This window comes from Arachis ipaensis, chromosome B02, assembly GCF_000816755.2.
Source record: "Arachis ipaensis cultivar K30076 chromosome B02, Araip1.1, whole genome shotgun sequence".
Lineage (NCBI taxonomy): Eukaryota > Viridiplantae > Streptophyta > Magnoliopsida > Fabales > Fabaceae > Arachis > Arachis ipaensis.
Window position 1 is genome coordinate 90,150,054 of NC_029786.2, and position 14,004 is coordinate 90,164,057.

The window sequence follows — 14,004 nt, forward strand, 5'->3', positions numbered from 1 at the left end:
GTTCTTGAATGAAATGTAGCATTTTTAGTAAGATGAATAACACTTTTAAGTGTCACAAAACAATATATAATGGTCTTACTTGAAACCAAGCTCTTCAAAAAGCTTCATCCACAACTACTCTTTATATGTTTCAGTTGCTATAATAAATTCTGTCTCTGTAGAGAAAGTGCAACACACTTCTGTAATAGTGACAGCCATTAAATAACTCTCTTTGTAAACTTGACTAAATAACCTAAAGTAGATTTTGAAAATTAATATTTCATGCTATGTCTGCATTAGTAAAGCCAACTAGCAAAGATATTTTACCACCAAACTCACTAAAATTAGTTGTACATTTGAAATGTCTCATAATCCATTTAACAATATTCTAATGTTCTTTACCTGAATTAGAGAAGAAACAACTCACAGTACCGACCACATGAGCAATGTCTAGTCTAGTGCACACTAGTGCATACATCAACCTTCTAACAATTGAGGCATAAGAAATTTCATCCATTGCTTATTTCTCCTTATCAGTAGTTAGACATTGCTTGATACTCAACTTAAAATGAAGAGCAAAAGAATAACAATACATCATTCATGTCAAACCTTTGAAACGCCTTTATATACTTCTCTTGTGACAAATAAGGTTTTTTGAAATTTCTATAATAAGTAATCGTCATGCCCAAAACCTGTTTGGCAGGACCCAAGTCCTTCATAACAAAGAACTTACTCAACTATTTTTTTAACTCATTAATGCTCAAAGAATTCTTACCCAGAATCAAAATATCGTACACATAAAGCAAAAGAATAATAAAATTACCATAAAAAATTTTTTGCACAAATACACAATGATATAAAATTATCGTATAGTAATTATGCTCTCCATAACAGATTCAAACTTCTTGTACCTTTATCTTGGAGCTTGCTTCAATTCATAAAAATTCTTCTTAAGCTTGCACATGAAGTCTTCGTTTCCTTTAATAATAAAGTTCTTCCGTTGCTTCGTGTAGATTTTCTTGTCCAAATTACCATGAAAAAATTTGTCTTTACATCTATTTGCTCAATCTCTAGATCAAGAGAAGCTATTAATCTAAGTACAACACGAATAGAAGACATCCTCACTGAAGATTCTTGATGGCCTGGATAAAGGGGGGATTGAATCTATGACCTTCTTTTAAGTTGATTGATTAACCCTTAAAACAAGGAACTGGAACTTTGCTTCTATTTGTCTGCGTAATAGATTATGCAGGAGACAATTTAATTTTGTCTCATAAATCGTAGAGAGACAAAATAGTGCAAAAAAGAAGAAAATGTTACTAGCATATATCCTGGTTCAGTTGCTCTGTGCAATGCAACCTACATCCAGTCTCCACCACAACGTTGGTGGAATTTTTACTATACTTTCAAGTGTTACTAACACCAATTCCCTAGGACTCAACATAATCCTATCTGGGACAAACCAAACTTCAACATCAGCTTGATTTAGCTAGACAACATCCTAGACTCTCAATACACTAAGTGCTTACCCAACTTAGCAAGGGATACATCAGATACAAAATGCAAAACAGAAATACAAACAAATAGAAATCTGAAATTAACTTTGGCTTTTCTTTCCAAGTTCCTCTCTTTGTCTTTTCTCTCTATTTGGCTTTTTAAATGCCTCACATTTATGCCTTTTTTCACTCAAGAGAAAACAGAAAAAGATAAACATTGAAACAGAATAATAAAACAATAAACCATGAAGGAGATGATGATTCACAACCTTGAAACTATCAGATGAATGATGAACGGAATTTTATGTGGTTTAGAATTTCGCAATAAATTCTCATTGCAAGTATAGTTCTAAACTAACAACTAATCCTCACATGCAAAAATTTGTTTGTCACAAGTACAAACCCCAATAAAAATAATAACCGAAGTATTCAAATATCGGGATCGTCTCTCAAGGAATTGCAGGGAAGTATTCTTATTATTGGTTATGGGATAAGTATTTTGGGATTTTGAATAAGGGACATGAAAGATAAATGGCAAGAGAGTAAATGAAGCTCAAATGATAAAAAGTTCTTGGCAATGGTTGATGGTTAAGGATCTTTATCCTTGTCACTAACCACAACATGATAATTGCAAGAATCAATCTCATTAAGTCATCCTCTAACAAGTGAAGGAAAGTCAAATGAGCCACACCAATCCTAATCCATAAGTCCTAGCCACTCACCAATTAACTTAGTGAAAGCTAGAGTCAATGGACACCAATTATCAACACTTGGACATTAGCAACTCAAGTTCACCTAAGTTACCATCCCAAGTCAAGAATACAAAAATCTACTCTAACATCCTTCCAAGCATTTAATCAAACACTTGGAAGGCATAAAAGGAAAGCAAGATAAAGTTACAAGAAATTTAAATCTACAACTACCAATTGCAAGGAAATTAACAACAACAACTCAAATCAACAATAAAGGAAATCAAACATAAATTGCATTAAAAGGAAAATAGAAGAAACAAGAGTGCATCAATAATAAAGTAAACAAATACAAAGAGTAAAATACTAGACTAAGAAAGCAAAGGTAAAGGAACAAGAAATTAGAAAGAAAAAGTAAATCAAAGCATGAATTAAACCTAGATCTAAGAAATCCTAATCTATATCTAACCTAATTCTAGAGAGAAGAGAGAGCTTCTCTCTCTAGAAACTAACTAAAGCATCATGAAAACTAAACTATGTGCTCCCCCTTGACTCCTCTTGATTTCTGCATGTAATAGGCTCTGGAATGAGTTGGATTTGGGCTTGGGAAGCTCAGAAATCGCCCCCAGCGTTTTTACTTTAATGAAGTCACGTGCGAGCTGCGACGCGTACGCATGGGTCACGCGTACGCGTCGTTTGGCATTTTGCTTCCCACGCATACGCATCATGTCACTCGTACGCGTCGCCATGCGACTTCATATTCACGCGTGCGCGTCGTTCCACACGTGCGCGTCGTTGTATGCACTCCAAATCCTTGATTTTCCATGAATTCTCCACTTTGCATGCTTTTCTCTTCACTCCTTTGATCCATTCCTAGCCTTTTCAACCTGAATTCACTAACAAACACATCAAGGCATCTAGTGGAATCAAAGGTGAACTAAAATTAACCAATTAAGGGCCTAAAAAGCATATTTTCACACTTAAGTACAATTTAAGGGAGAATTACAAAACCATGCTATTTCATTGAATAAATGTGAGAAAAGTTGATAAAATTCACTCAATTCAACATAAAATGCATCACCAAAGAGTGGTGCATCAATGAACCAACTTCAGAACTCTCTATGATTGTTCTTCATTTTGGCGGTATATTTCTTTGATGTAGAAACACAGTCCAAAGCGTTAAACTTTCACTGGGAATGCTCTCAATGCAACTTAAATTATGGTTCTCTCTCCTTTCCTTCAAACTAAAGTGAATTTCCTATTTGTATGAGCTCTGTCTCAATATCTAGAGCTTACTTCACAAAGTCAGCTTCTTGAATTTAAGGCTAGTTGAGGTCTTTCTTCTTCTTTCTTCCATCAGTCCCAAAAATCAGGGATTTGAAATCAGAGACAAGTAATACACCTTCCTTGAAAACATATTTTCAATGGATTTGATACATCCAAGCCCTCAGATTTGTGCTTTGCCTCCAAGAAACAATTGTAGCCATTGATTCACAGCAGAGGTAGGATGAATCCAGTTTCTTTTCATATGCCCAAAAATGGTATGTGTAGAAGAAGGTAGGTTTTAATCAAGCTATCAACATGCATATAAGTGGAAACAGTCTACCTTCATCTTCTGATCAAGCTAGAGGAGCCCTTTGGTTTTGCCTTTATTGATTTGACCTTTTCTTCAAGGAGCTTCTTCCTCTTTTCTTCATTGTGTATTGTCCGAAAGACAAGGCTTGCAATGAAGAACTCTCTTTTTCTTCTCTGTGTTATATCCAAAGGACACCTAGCATCACAGCTGTTGATTTCTTGCTTTTGGAAAAAATACCTGGGTGATGTGAAAGAGAAAAGAGAGAAAAGATAGAATTTTGGTTCGGTGGTGGTGAAAAGATTCAGAAGCAATTAGAATTTCAAATTCTTTAGTTAACATCTAAATGAGTAAGTGAGATTGGACATGGGCCACTTAGATGGGCCTTGAGCTTATGTTTGGTCCACATCCTTTCTTCACACTAGCATTTCATATTTCTTTTTCTTTTGGGCCAATTGCTTTCTTAGATCACTAAAGCATTCTTTTAATCTCTGATGGAAATTTAGTGATGAACAATTATTTCCATAAACTTGTGTAAGTGGGCCAACCTCAGTTTGGGTTTATTTTCATTCTTCTTAGGTCAATGTGATTTAATTAATTTTCTGCACACTAAACACACTAATCACAAATATAATTAGGCTTTCAACCCAAACACCAAGTGTTTGTCATCATTAATACTATTAATTTTCAAACTCAACACTCACAATAAGAGAAAAAATCTCCTCAAAATCAACATTTTTTCTCTGGCTAACGCCTCTAACAACTAATCTAGCTTTATACCAAGGTTTAGAATTGTGTTCTTCATTCTTGATTCTAAACACCCATTTGTTCTTCAAAACTCTCATACTCTTAGATAGCTTCACCAACTCATAGGTATTATTCTCAAACAAGAACTTCGTTTCTTTTTGGATAGCTTTAAGTTATTGAGCTTTGCTTCTATCTTCAGTAGCCTTTCTATAGCATTTAGGTTCTATCATCTTCCACTGTAGGCACAGAAGAGTAATATCCAAGGTAAAAATATTATCACTAGGTTGAACTATTGGCTTCTTTACATTATCAATATCCTTCAATGTTTGGTTTCCAACAAAAACATCTCTACTTCAAATCACTTTCTTATTAATAGGATTACATAACCTATAACAAAATTTATTCATATTACAGTCAATAAAACTACACTGCCTAGTCTTTACATCAAACTTGACTCTCTTATCTTTTGGAATATGAACAGAAACTTTACATCCAACAACTCTTAAGTAATCATAAAAAATACCTTTTTTAGCGCTTCAAATTGCAAGGAAACATATCGTGTCTGATTCAAGACATAAACAGCAATGCTCAAAGCTTCACCCCAAAAAGATTTTTGACAATCCAAATTGTAATAATAAGCCCCTAACTTTAAATTTTCAATCAATATTCTATTCATTCTTTCAGCCAAGCCATTCAATTAAAGAGTTTTTGTAGGAGTCTTGTAATATCTTATAACATGTTCCTTACAATAAGTATCAAATGGACCTGAATACTCACCACCATTGTCAATAGAAAAGTATTTCAAGTTTTTTATAGTTTCTCTTTTAACAGAAGTTTGAAATTTTTTGAACACATCTAAAATTTGATCTTTGATCTTCAAAGTGTAAACACATGATTTCCTAGAATGATCATTAATAAAGGTTACAAAATAGATAGACCTTCCAAGTTTTTTTATATGTCTTCATCGGACCATATACATCAGAATGCATCAAGTCAAGTATCTTCGACTTTCCTGAAGGTGGATGGCTCTTGAAAGAAATCCTGTTTTGTTTTCCAACAAAGCAATGATTGCATTTTTGAAAACACTTAATCTTCGACTTGTGTGCAAAACAATCTGAAAACACTTAATCTTCGACTGGTGTTTTAGATTGTTTCTGAAATTTTTACCACTGAATTCTTGGATGAAATAGGCGTGCACTATTCCCTTGGACACTGTAAAAGTTAGGCTTCAGCTTCAAAAACAAGCTTTAGGTGCCCATGTGGTGACGACCCCTAAATATAAGGGTATGATGGGGACTGTTGCGACCATTGCTAGGGAAGAAGGTCTTGCATCACTCTGGAAGGGCATTGTCCCGGGGCTACATCATCAATGTTTGTATGGAGGTTTAAGAATTGGGTTGTATGATCCTGTGAGTTTTACAGCTAATCTCTTAAACTAGTTCGTGTTATGATTTACTATGTTATATGATGATGATGGTTTAATAACTTTTTCAAAACAGGTTAAGACTTTATATGTGGGAAAGGATCATGTCGGAGATGTTCCATTGCCCAAAAAATTTCTTGCTGCATTAACAACTGGTAAAGCCAAATGTTGAACATTACTGGTATCATGAAACCACTTGTTCCAAAAGTTTAAACTGACAGAAGGACATAAATAGTTACAATTACCTTTTTTCTTATTTCACTTCTATATTAAATCTCAGAGTCTCGCCAGGGAGACAATGGATTATTTGTACAATGTGTACAATTGGCTATTGAGTTACAAAATGAACATCTCCAATACTATCTAGAATAACCATCCGAGTACTAGGGATAGTAAACATCTTCCCAAAAGGTTTAACTGATTTTTGGGTTTACCAAGAATCAAACTCTTGACCTTTCGGATCTAGAGCTCTAATACCATGTCATGATATCACTCATCCCAAAAGCTTCAGTTGATGAAAAAAGGTAACACTAATAGTTATATCTCTAATACTCCCTAAACTTCCATTGTACACATTGTACAAATATTCCATTGGCTCCTCATACTTTCCCTAAATCTCAAGGTCATGCGTTAAAATTGTGGAATTAGCCACTGATGTAATTATCAGGATAGCCGCCGACATTACACACATTGGATGCGGTCTTTCCACGTATCGTTGTCCCTTCTACATTAAAAACTACATGGATTGTTGTCATTTCTAGCAGCAACTTGTGCTATTCATTTCTATCATATTCAATGCAAACAACCTAATAATGAGTTCTTTCTATATGTACTACCATCCAATAGGTGTTGTGGCAATTGCAGTGGCGAATCCAACAGATCTTGTTAAAGTTAGACTTCAAGCAGAAGGAAAATTGCCTCCTGGTGTGCCAAGGCGTTACTCTGGATCTTTAAATGCATATTCTACAATTGTAAAACAGGTATTTGAATTCAACTTGCATGTTTATTAAAGAGATAGATGTATTTCAGTTCATGATTATTTCTGTCTAAACTGGTCTTGGCCCCAATATAGCCAGAAATGCTATTATCAACGCTGCTGAACTGGCCAGCTATGATCAAGTGAAACAGGTTACATGGAGTTTTCCATTTTGGAGCAAGCATTTCTTTCTTCCTTTATTATTTTTAAATGACCTTTTTTTTTCTTTCCGAAATAATGCAGACGATTTTGAAATTGCCAGGCTTCTCTGATAATGTTGTAACTCATCTCCTTTCTGGTCTAGGGGCAGGGTTTTTTGCTGTTTGTATTGGATCCCCAGTTGACGTGGTAATTTATTTTATCAGTGTTCATTCACTCATAGTATCTATAGTTAACATGGAAAACACATCTTAAAGCTTCTGTCCTTTAATTTGTATTAGGGTGTAAAATAATTGATTTACAATTTGATTATGAATTATGATTTTTTTTTCTGCTTACTTTAGATGAACTAAGATTCAAAATAGATATTAGTAAACAAATAGAGTTTATTAATAATTTTGTTTTGATAATTCTAAGACGTGAATTGGTAAAACTTTTTGCAGGTTGTTTAACCTCACTTTGTGTTTTGGGAATTTAGAAAGTGTAAATATAACGTTATATATTAATGAATATCTACATTTATTTACACTCTTTATTACATTTATGCAGGTTAAGTCAAGAATGATGGGAGATTCTAGTTACAAAAGCACCCTTGTAAGTATAATACCCACAACTAATTGGCCCTAGGATCACTCACTTATATAAATGACACTATCATATTTTTCATCTCTCAAACTCACTAACACTCATAAAACAAAGGAGATAATTTTCACATTTCAAAACATACACATTTCATTATTGAACACACAAAATACACAAGACATATGTGCCTTTATATAGGCAATGCTTCTTACTAAAATAATAATTTATGAATCACAAATCAATTTTGTAATGACCACCATTTTATGAGTTGGCTTCATGAACCTTCTTTCAACTTGCATTCATGTAGTTTCCATAATCTTCTAATTTCAATTCAATTTGATTTTGAATTTCTTCAATGTTGTAGTATATTGTAGTTGTACTATTCTTTTGAATGTTCTTCAAAACTCTTCAAGTTTCCAACATCTTCTAGTAAATAGATGATTATTGTTTTCAACTCAAACTTTTCTTCTTCAATTCTTTAACCATGTTTCATGAAAATTCTAATCCATGCAAGTTGATAGATAGCACAAGAAGTTTGTAGAATCTTGGTGATGAAGCATGAACTTGTAACCACTTTGAATTCAAATTGAATTTTGCTTTTGACTTTTCTAAACTTTTGTTACTTGCATACCTCTTGATTTAATTTTCTAACATTGCCTCCCTTAAATCAAGCTAGTAGAATTAATCATTCCAAGCATCTTCTTCAACTTGTAAAATAATTCAGTCTTCAATGGCTTTGTAAATATATCTGCAACTTGTTCTTCAGTTGGACAGTACTCGATCACAACTTCTTTTTCATTCACCAACTCTCTGATTTTGTGAACCCGAATATCAATATGCTTCGATCTTCCATGAAATACTGGATTTTTGCAAAGTGCAATAGCTGATTTGTTATCACAAAATATTATTGTTGGAGTATTTTGTTTCTCGTTCAATTCCTCAAGAATTCTTCTTAGCCAAACTACTTGTGTTGCACAACTTGCTGCTGCTATATATTCTGCTTCTGCTGTAGATAGTGCTACTACTGGTTGTTTCTTTGACGACCATAAAATTGCACCAGAACCAAGATGAAATACAAACCCTGAAGTACTTTTTCTTGTTTCTATATCTCCGGCCCAATCACTATCAGTGTAGCCAACAAGGTTTACTTTATTAGTATTCTCATAATAAATTCCATCATTTAAAGTACCTTTGATATATCGAAGAATTCTCTTTGCCGCTTGCAAATGGTTGGTACAAGGCTCCTCCATAAATCTGCTAAGCAAACCAACTCCAAACACTATATCTGGTCTAGTCGCAGTTAAGTACCTCAGACTTCCAATCAAGCTTTTGTAATATGTAGGATTCACTGTTCTTCCTTTATCTTCTCTCAGCAACTTGAACTTCTCTTCGACTGGAGTAGAAATTGGCTTTGAATGCTCCATCTGAAATTTCTTCAAAATATCATTTGCATATTTCTTCTGAGAAATGAAAATACCATCATCTCTTTGAACCACTTCAATGCCAAGAAAATAAGACATCAAGCCCATATCCGTCATTTCAAAGTGCTTTATCATAGCCTCCCTGAATTCTGTAATTATCTTCAAATTGTTCCCAGTGAAGATCAAATCATCAACATAAAGACACACGATCAAGATATCTCCATTTTCAACGAACTTGATATAAAGTGTATGCTCAAACGGACATCTTCTGAAGCCATTCTCAATGAAATAAGAATCAATCTTCTTGTATCACGCTCTTGGTGCTTGTTTTAACCCGTACAAAGCTTTCTTTAACTTATAAACTTTATCTTCTTTTCCAAGAACTTCATATCCTGCAGGTTGCTCAACATACACTTCTTCTTCTAAAGTGCCATTTAGAAATGCAGACTTAACATCCATTTGATGTATCTTCCATTTATTTTGAGCCGAGAGTGAAATAATCATATGAATAGTGTCTAATCTAGCAACAGGAGCAAATATTTCAAAGTAGTCGATACCTGGTTTTTGTTTGTATCCTTTTGCAACTAATCTTGCTTTGAAACGATCAACTTCACCACTGGGTTTGTACTTAGTCTTGTAAACCCACTTTACTCCAATTGGCTTCTTATCTGCTGGTAAATCTGTCAGCTCCCATGTGTCATTCTTCTCAATGGCATGAATCTCCTCATCCATTACTTTCTTCCAATTGTTGTCTTTAGATGCTTCTTCAAAGTTCAATGGCTCACAATCTGAAAATAGAGCAAAATTTATGATTTCTTCATCGGACGGATCGTTGTCATTACCAACTTCATAATCTGCTAATCTAGCAGGTAGTCTCCTCTCTCTTTGAGGTCTTCTAGATGATTCTGGTTGTTCAGTTGTGTCAGGTTGTCTTTCTTCTACTTCATCACATGTATTTGGAATTATAGTCCGCTGCTTTTCTGTCTTTGTGTCCCAGTCCCACATGGCTTTCTCGTCAAATGTCACGTCTCTGCTGATGATCACTTTCTTTGATTCTGGATTATACAGTTTTTATGCTTTTGAGTCTGTGCTATAGCCGATAAAGATACACTTCTCGCCTTTGTTATCTAACTTCTTCCTTAATTGATCTGGTACGTGGGCATAAGCGATACACCCAAAGACTCTGAAATGATGAATGGAAGGCCGCTTTCCACTCCAAGCTTCCTTTGGAGTTTTATCACGAACACTTTTTGTTGGACACTTGTTTAAAATATGAACTGCTGTTGCAACTGCTTCTGCCCAAAACTCTTTAGGCATTTGTTTTGACTTGAGCATGCATCTGACCATATCCATGATGGTTCTATTCTTTCTTTCAGCAACTCCATTTTGTTGAGGAGTATATCTAGTTGTTAGTTGGTGTTGAATTCCGTGTTGCTTAAAGTATTCTGAACACACAAGATATTCTGTTTCTCTGTCTGTTCTGAGAATTTTGATTTTACAGCCACTTTGTTTTTCGACAAACGCCTTGAATGTCTTAAAGACATCACATGCTTCTGATTTCTGCTTCAGAAAGTATACCCATGTATATCTACTAAAATCATCAATAAAAGTGATAAAGTACCTGCTACCACCATTACTTGGAACTTCTACAGAACAGAGATCTGAATGCACAATTTCAAGTAATCTTCTAGCTCTCCAAGACTTTCCTGTAGGGAATGGATCTCTGTGCTTCTTTCCCAGTTGACAAATCTCACAAACACAATTGGGAATATGAATCCGTGGTAGACCAAAAATAAGTCCTTTTCTTGACAGGTAGTTTAGGCCAGAAAAATGAAAGTGCACAAACCGCATATGCCACAGCCAGTTATCATCAAGTATCACAGAACTCATGCAAGAGGGATTAACATGTTGAATTTTTAATGGAAACATTCTGTTTGAAGTCATCTTTGCTTTATCAATGAACCTTCCATTGTTGTCAAATACAGTGCAATATCCACGATAAGTTATCATCTTATATCCCTTCTCAGATAATTGTCTCATACTCAGTAAATTGTAATCAAGTTCAGGAGTATAGAAAACATCAGAAATATAACTCAGAGAACCATCCTTCAATCTAATTGGTATGTGCCCTTTTCCTTCAATAGGGATCTTCGTACTATTACCAAACTTCAATAATAATTTAACGGAATCATCTAATGAAGAAAATAACTCCTTTCTACCAGACATATGATTACTGCAAGCATTATCCAAGTACTATATATTTTCATCTTCAGCACATGAATTACTTGTAAAAAATAAAGTTTGAGTACCCGGATTATCATCAGTATTTTGATGCTGATTTTCTGCAACGTGTGCTTGATTGTTATTCACCATTTTGAATCTGCAATCTGCTGCTTTGTGTCCATACTTTCCACAATGAAAGCAGTTGAAATTGGTTCTTTCTTGATAAAAATTGCCTCGACCTCTTCCTCGGTTGACAGGCCTAAAATTCGTTCCACCTCTTCCTTGATTAGGTGGTGTAAAGTTATTGTAACTTCCTTGGTTGTAATTGTCACGACCTCTACCTCTGAAACTTCCTCTGCCTCTACTTTGAAAATTAAAACCACGACCTCGTCCTTCTTGTGTACGGATTGATTCTGCAACGTTGTTGAAATTCACTCGGGAGTATAATACCCACAACTAATTGGCCCTAGGATCACTCACTTATATAAATGACACTATCATATTTTTCATCTCTTAAACTCACTAACACTCATAAAACAAAGGAGATAATTTTCACATTTCAAAACATACACATTTCATTATTGAACACACAAAATACACAAGACATATGTGCCTTTATATAAGGCAATGCTTTTTACTAAAATAATAATTTATGAATCACAAATCAATTTTGTAATGACCACCATTTTATGAGTTGGCTTCATGAACCTTCTTTCAACTTGCATTCATGTAGTTTCCATAATTTTCTAATTTCAATTCAATTTGATTTTGAATTTCTTCAATGTTGTAGAATATTGTAGTTGTACTATTCTTTTGAATGTTCTTCAAAACTCTTCAAGTTTCTAACATCTTCTAGTAAATAGATGATTATTGTTTTCAACTCAAACTTTTCTTCTTCAATTCTTTAACCATGTTTCATGAAAATTCTAATCCATGCAAGTTGATAGATAGCACAAGAAGTTTGTAGAATCTTGGTGATGAACTATAAACTTGTAACCACTTTGAATTCAAATTGAATTTTGCCTTTAACTTTTCTAAACTTTTGTTACTTACATACCTCTTGATTTAATTTTCTAACAACCCTTGATTGTTTCCTCAAGACATTGAAGAACGATGTACGTTTTCCTTCTGAACTTTCCATTTTGCTCTTCAATGAACAACTTAGCATCTTTTTGCTCTGCTCACAAGCTCACAAGGAAATACACTGTCAAAAGGTTGTTTTATCAGAATTAATTGATAATGGACTTTGGAATCTGATGTTTTCTAGGGACCTTTTGCCTTTTATAAAGGCTTCATCCCAAATTTTGAACGGTTAGGATCTTGGAACGTAATCATGTTTCTAACCTTAGAACAAGTGTGTGTTTGGATTAGAGTTTGCAAACGGGAGTTTGCATAGAATTGATTTTGTAAATTTGATTTTGATGAAAAGTTTGTGTTAACGTGTATCATATAAATAAAAAATATAGTAAAAAAACATAAAAATCAAAATATGAAAGAAAGAACTAAAAATAATAATAAAAAAAAACATCTTTATCTTGGTAGTGATGAAAACAAATCTGAAAAAAAAATTTGTAACTAAGAACATACAGAAAAGAATATAGAGAGAACTACTGTGAAATTATGTAGTTATATGCATCCTTTTTATAGAAGAAATGAAGGGTACAGTTGGTAGATATGGAATAAATTTCTTACCTAATTCCTCCAACGGGTAATTAATCTTCCCAACGTGAACGCAGAAGCTTGAAATTTTTAGCTTCACGTGAACGTATGTTCAGAGGTGAAAGCACTTATGGGTTAGGAATTCTAAAAAGTTGCCAAACATGACAATGAGACGTTTAAAACGCTTAAACGAACTTTTTTTCTATTTCCCAACGTGAATCCCAAACACACCAAGTAAGTTAACACTTCATTTATTTATGTTTCATGGCTCCTAACTCCTGAGTCTTAATGAGTAGTTTATTACTATAGCCTTCCTGTTTTTTGGTAGAGCAATATTACATGGCCAACAAATATTATCTAGCAATAATTTGCACTCATATTTGTACACAATAAACATATAATTTGTACCAGAATTTTGTATACATGAATCAATACAGTTTACAGTTACATTTTTTAAAGTTTGTACACATGAATTACTAAAAATTATTTGTTAAAGACAATTTAGTGTTTGTACTCATCAAATAATGATACTAGAAATTACTGACCCAAGGGTTTCTCTTTTTGGTACTAAGAAATTGGAAAATCTCATATATGCCAGTGTTATGCATTGGGATTATTAATTTTTGTGCACTACCAATCTAGAAGTTTTATACCGTCACATTCTTCAGATTGTGATATTTGAATTTAATGTAGTGAGTAATGGAGTCAAACTTCTGTGGATGTTATAATATGGATGTCTTTGTCATTTGTGAATTTTTATTCCTTCTCGCCATAGACTAAGAAGATCGTTGGACGTTTAGAGTCAACCTGAACACAACCAATTTACATGGAGGATTTTCCAAGGGAACTGTTTGTGACTGCCAAATGCAATGGAGGTTATTGAAAATAGAGGGTCATCTCTCCATATTTTGCTACCTATGATGCGGTTAAACAAGAAGATATATGTAGAGAGATAATAGTTATTAGAAGAGAAACCAAAAACCTCAACGTAATACAAATTCTATATGAAATTGTTTGTATATAAAGTTGATAATTGAGAATTGTTAAATAAAAATTTAATTAAACATGTCAAATCAT

The 14,004-nt window shown here is 33.8% G+C and overlaps 1 pseudogene; it reads left to right on the forward strand.

Annotated features, from left to right (window-relative positions):
• On the forward strand, nucleotides 5,507-13,910 carry LOC107627596 (annotated as a pseudogene).